The 6,531-nt window shown below is 38.0% G+C and overlaps 1 long non-coding RNA gene across 1 annotated transcript; it reads right to left on the bottom strand.

Annotated features, from left to right (window-relative positions):
* Positions 1 to 3,924: 3,924 nt before the first annotated feature.
* Positions 3,925 to 5,610, bottom strand: LOC147035883 (uncharacterized). The gene is made up of 4 exons (XR_015049692.1): positions 5,374 to 5,610; positions 4,855 to 5,284; positions 4,371 to 4,428; positions 3,925 to 4,087 (listed from the first exon to the last, which is right to left on the bottom strand). It is a non-coding gene; the product is annotated as an uncharacterized LOC147035883 (long non-coding RNA).
* Positions 5,611 to 6,531: the final 921 nt, after the last annotated feature.

Genomic DNA, 6,531 nt, shown 5'->3' with positions numbered 1-6,531 from the left:
TGCCGAAACATACAAAGAATATTATTATGAACTTAGAAGATAATAATGGGAACAGTTCTTATTGGGTTTGTATTTTTAATAGTCAAGCAAATATTATTTTGATAGGTTTGATCTTCCACCACCTGTTGAAGTCATAAAATTCTTACAGAATGGTGTTTATCAAACATTTCAAGTCCAAGAATTAAATTCCAAGTGTTGTGGTCAATTATGTTTATATGTGTTATTTCAACTCAACAAAAATAAAAAATTTTATGATATTATTTTTAATCTAATATAAATGACTTATGATGGTAAAGATGGTTCTATCTTTGGTGTATCTCAAGAACTGGATATTGATTTATCAAATTATTACACAAAGACACAGGCTGAACGACATAAATATTATATAACCAAAAATATTAACATGAAAAATGCTTATAAATTAAAAAATTATCCAACCCGACTGACGCGAATGACTTGGTGAGATTAAGCGATTTATCACAATATATATCCTTAAATAAAACGGCTGTGTATTCCAAAGATACAGAAGTGTTGATATTATCTCCAGGTCATACAGAATTCACAGTTCGAATTAAAATAAATTTTTATAAAGAAGGGTGTATCGCTTGTATGAGAATAGAACAATGGGGGTATGATATGAATGATTTAGGGTATAATTGGTCATTTAAAGTTAACCTCGAAGACCTGGAACAATTAAATCAGTCTCGTAAGGAAGAATATTATCCAGTTGGTATCAAGAATGAGTTTTGTGGGGCCACGATTAGTAAACAACAAATAAAATAATTTAATAAGGGTAAATATAATTATGGTTTTGCCCTTGTTTATCTCATGAAAACAGAAAAAACAGGATTATATATAATAAGTAAGAAAATACAAAATGATTTAACTATGGGAAGATGGGTAGGTGTTTCGTGCCATAATATTATTCTAACATATATTTCTAATACATAAATGACAGCAAGAAGGCTTCAAGAAAATTATCATTTCTGTGTCCAAGCATACCTTCAAGAAAAGGGTATTTGGTATTTTAATAAATATGTTCCACAACATAAGAATGAGGTATTTTCAATAAAAGATTGGCATTATGCTGATGTTGATAAACCGACAACTTTAGATTTAATTAGAATGTTAAATAATGAAAAAATTATAAAGTTAAGAAAAGGTAAGGCTCTTTTAGAAATTCAAAAGAAATTTTATTGGTTTCCTGTTGTAAAAAAAATTATTTTAGATACAGGAATAACAAGAAATCCTGATGAATATATGTATGATATTCTATGGGGTGTAAGCGATTCAAGGATAATAAGGGATGAGGAAGGAGTTGAAGAAGAGAGGGAAGAGGACGAAAAGGAGAAGAGAGAGAAGGAGGAGAGAGAGAAGAAAGAAAAGGAGGAAAAAGAGAAGAGAGAGAAGGAGGAGAGGGAGAAAAAAGAGAAGGAGGAAAAAGAGAAGAGAGAGAAGAGAGAGAAGGAGAGGGAGGAGAGAGAGAGAAGGAGAGGGAGGAAAGAGTGAGACAAAATAAATATCAAAATATGGAAACCAGTGAGATTAAAAAAAGATTGGTGGTATTACAGAAAATAACTCAACCCACCGAGGAGGAAAACAAAGAATTGACAAGTCTATTTGCAATTCTTTCGACAAGACTATAGACATCGACAAGCTATTCATTTTATTTCATGTTTTTCATTTTTTTTCTTAAATAAATGGAGGAGAGAGTGAAGGCATTTCTAAGGATTCTTTATGTTTTAAAAATTAAGATTCAAATGTGCATGTTGGAAACTAAAAAGGTTTTTGCACTCTGCAGGAATTTTTCTCATAAATAAATGAGTTATTGTCTCAAATGTAAAAAGAAAACTAATACTGAAAATATTTCATATATTAAAAGTAAAAATAACAGGGTTATACAAAAAGGTATATGTTCGGTGTGTGGTTAAAAAAAAAATCAATTTATCTCCAAACACAAACGAGGAGGAGATATACAAAAGTTTTATCAGGAAGTAAATTTACAACTACTGGAATACCAGGGGAATGACATCTTCCAGGGTATTTTTTCTGTGGTCCAGGCACAAACTTGGATAAAAGATTAGATGAGGCAGACAATCCTGAATCCTGGAGTAAGCCTATCAATAGAGTTGATGAAGTGTGCATGAGACACGATATTGATTATGGGAATACGACAACGTTGGAAGAAAAGCATGAAGCCGATAGAGAAATGTTATATAATTTGTCTCTGATACAAAATCCAACCTTGAGAGAAAAAGTTGATCGGTTCATTGTGAAGAAGATGATCAGTGCTAAATTGAAACTTGGACTTGGAAATTCAAAAACTTATAGGCTCTAATGATGTCATTAAGACTGAAGAGCAATAAGCTGATGAATTACATAAACCAATATTCACAAAGTTTCAGAGAAGGAAAGTTTATTCCAAGGAAGTTGATTATATCTGGTCTGCTGATTTGATTGAACTCAATAATGATAAGGGGTACAAGTATGCTTTAACTGTTATTGATTTGAGGAGTAGATACGTATGGGTTGTACCATTAAAAAACAAAACAGGTTATACTCTTATGTTAGCCTTTCAACAGATATTTAATAAAAGTAAGAGAAAACCTAAAAAATTGTGGACTGATGAGGGTAGAGAGTTTTATAACAAGACATTTATGAATTTTCTAAAAAATAACAGTATTACATTATTCAGTACCTTAAATGAAGGGAAGGCAGTTGTTGTTGAACATTTTAATCGTACCTTAAAAGAGAGACTATATAAAAAATTCACACAACTTGGTTCACAACAATGGTCATCTTTTATTCAGGATATTGTGGATAAGTATAATGACACGGTTCACACGTCAGCAAATATGAAACCACTAGAAACATTTACAAAATTAAAATATGAAAAAGAGATTAATGTCAGAAAACCTAAGTTCAAAGTTGGTGATATCGTAAGAACATATAGGTGGAAATCTCATTTTGAAAAGGGTGATATTAAACGATGGACGAATGAGCTTTGTAAAATTGTTGATGTAATATATACGGTTCCTTGGACTTATAAGATATATGATTTGGAAGGGGAAGAGATTTTAGGTTCATTTTATTCACAGGAATTACAAAAGACAAAGATAAATTGAAATTTTTTGACTCCGCCCCTTTTTGACTCTGCCTACACAAAACCCACGCACATAAACCCCACCCCACACAAGCTCCACACAAACCTCACCCCACACAAACCCCACACAAACCCCACCACACACAAACCCCCCACAAGCTCCACACAAGCTCCACACACACAAACCCCACACAAGCTCCACCCATATTCATCATATTCACATAATTAGTGATTACTTAATTAGTTCCCCACACACAACATGTTTATTTAATCAAAAAATTATCCACCCATCCACACAAGCTCCACTCATCCAACCATCCACCCATCTCTCCACCCATCCATTTATCCATACAAACCTCATCCACATAAGCCTCATCCACATAAACCCTTGTCACATAAACCCTGCCCACATAAACCCCTCCCACACAAGCTCCACCCACATAAACCCTGCCCACACAAACCCAACCGAAGCCCACCCACATAAACCCCACTGAAGCCCCGCCCACACAAGCCCCACCCACATAAACGCCCTCCCACAAGCCCTGCCCACACACGCCCCGCCCACATCGATGCCCCGCCCACATAAAGCCCACCCACACAAGCCCCACACACTCTCGCCCCGCCCACATAAACCCCACCCACACAAGCCCCACCCCCTCATCCCCCCTGTGCGCCCCCACCTTTGACCCACCACCTCCCTCATCCCTCCCCCACCCTTCCCCACACACACACATGGGGAGGGAGGGGTGGGATGAGGGGGTGATGGGTCGTTGGGGGAGCGCACCTACCCCCCCACCCCACCCCCTCCCTCCCTATCCTTCATGTCTTGATCCTTTTTTTGAAATTCAAAATCAAGTAATTGTAAACAAAACAAATATAATTAATCAAAATTGAAAATATTAAATATTCATTTGTGAGAATGTATAATCTTTCCCAGCAATCTTCTTCAGATGTCTTGTGATTTCGAAACTCAGACACCACATTCTGTTTTGAAACAAAAAGTGGATAATAATTAGGTTTTATAAAGATAATTACATGGTAATATGAGTCAGCCTGGTGTTGGTTCTAAGTTCAAGCCTCGTTGACCACTGAATTAACACACCAGGAGGCCGACTCAGCCTGTCATCCTTCCAAGGCCAATAAAATGAATTCCAGTGTACTGGTAAAACCGCGTTCAAACTAATGATGCAACCAACATAAGGCGACATTCGAAAGAGAGAGTGATATTAATAAACAAATAACTAAATAATGATTCAGAAACATTTACCTCCAGAAAATCATGTGTTGTACCAGATTGCTTCAACAGCTGATGTTGTGTGATCGAGCTGAAAAAAAAAAATAATGAGTCAAGGGTATAGATGGAGAGATAGACAGAGAGAGGTAGGTAGAAAGACAGACAGAAAGAGATACAAAGAGACAGACAGGGAGAGATAGAGAGACAAACAGACAGGGAAAGAGACACACACACGCACACACACACGCACACACACACACACACACACACACATATATATATATATATATATATATATATATATATATATATATATATATATATATATATATATAAATATATATATATATATATATACACACACACACACACACACACACACACACACACACACACACATACATATATTCACACACACACACACACACACACACACACACACACACACACACACACACACGTGTCTCACCATTGGTTTAATTCATTCGAGATCAGAGGCCGTGATAAGACTTCGGACCAGTCATTATAAATGTTTTTCAATTCTCTTCTAAAATCATTGACCTCTTCAATAAGAGCATTCATTTGATGCACCTCATCGTGATATGTAAACTCCACTTCTTCCAAGGACCTGCCAGGAAAAAATATATATTTTCGCATTATCACGATTTAATTTATAATCAATTGCTTCATCGTTCAAAGAGGAAACCATACACAAACTTACCAACTTTGTAGTGAGCTGTTATCTTCATCGGAAGAGAGTGAGTCCATGTCTCAGTTTTTTTTTACCATTGGTACAAGATGGCAAAAAGATCAGAGGCCGTGATAAGACGTCGTGTCAGTCATTAAAAATGTTTTTCAATTCTCTTCTAAGATGATTGACCTCTTCAATAAGAGCATTAATTTCATGCACCTCGTCGTGATATGTAAACTGCTCTTCTTCCAAGGACCTGCTAAGAAAAAAAAAATCAGAATTATCATGATTTAATATCCAATAAATTGCTTCATCGTTCAAAGAGGAACCTATACACAGGCTTACCAACTTTGTGTTGAGCTGTTTTGTTCGCGGAAGAAAGATCGCTCATGTCTCAGTTGTAAAAATGAAAATCCCGTCTGGCAGAAACTTTGTCTGGCGAATCACTTATAAGGCAACGATGAGGAGATTGCTTAATCATTGGGTGTGGCCACAGGAAATGACGCTTCGGGCGAGACAGCTTGGAAAATAACTGGGCGATATATTCTCAAATTGTATGAATCATTTTTAAAACATACTTAAAATACCCATAAATGGTTTTGATTAAACATGTTTAAAAGCCTGTTCGTGTTCGGAGATAAAATAGAAACACGAGGCCTTGTCTTGTCAAAGGGCGGAGGAGCTCCTTGTGAGCCAACAGCCATCCATATCTAGTGCCCAACTGTGTCTGCGGACGTCCTCCTGCAGTTGGGTTACTTCTTATTAAGAGGTTGGTGGCAGGATTTGCACTCCAGCCACCGTAAAACACTTCATTCCGCAAAACGCAAAAACGCAAAAAAAATCTGAAAACCCACTCCGTGGGAGTACCTCCTGTGCAGCTTCCCTTCGCAGGGCAGCTCACCGGATGACAGGATTGGGGCAAAGCCTTCGGGACCCCCAATCTTTGATAGGAGGGAAACCACGGGGTAACATCCCTGGGTCAGATTGCGGGAGAGTGTGTCGGAGTGGTGCTGAGGTGTCGTCCACCAGACGGCGGTCTCCTTGGGTTAACCTGAGGCGGTCCCTTCGGGTGGGTGCGTGGAATGTCCTATCCCTAAGAGAGGATGATCACCTGTCTCTGTTATCATCTGAGCTCAAGCGTTTGGACATCGGGATTGCAACTCTCTCTGAGGTTGGGAGACCGGATTGCGGCGAGATAATGGTGGGTGGTTACACCTACTATTGGTCTGGTCGCTCTGATGGTTACCATACCCAAGGAGTTGCTGTAGCTGTGTCCAATAAGCTGACCCCAATGATAATTGAGGTAACACCAGTCAACGAGCGTATTATGAGATTAAGGATTCGCCAGTCCTTAGGTGTCATTTCCCTGGTCTCTATTTATGCTCCGACTGAGGCGAGTGATCTCACCGTGAAGGACACATTCTACGCCACACTCGAGTCTGTGGTTGATCAGTGCCCCAGACGAGATACACTTCTAGTCTTGGGGGATTTCAATGCATCGAC

Source organism: Eptatretus burgeri, chromosome 1 (genome assembly GCF_056783735.1).
Source record: "Eptatretus burgeri isolate ZD-2024b chromosome 1, Ebu_testis_v1, whole genome shotgun sequence".
NCBI classification, from domain to species: Eukaryota; Metazoa; Chordata; class Myxini; order Myxiniformes; family Myxinidae; genus Eptatretus; species Eptatretus burgeri.
Note: the sequence above shows the minus strand (reverse complement) of the source record. Positions and strands in the feature narration are given on the sequence as shown.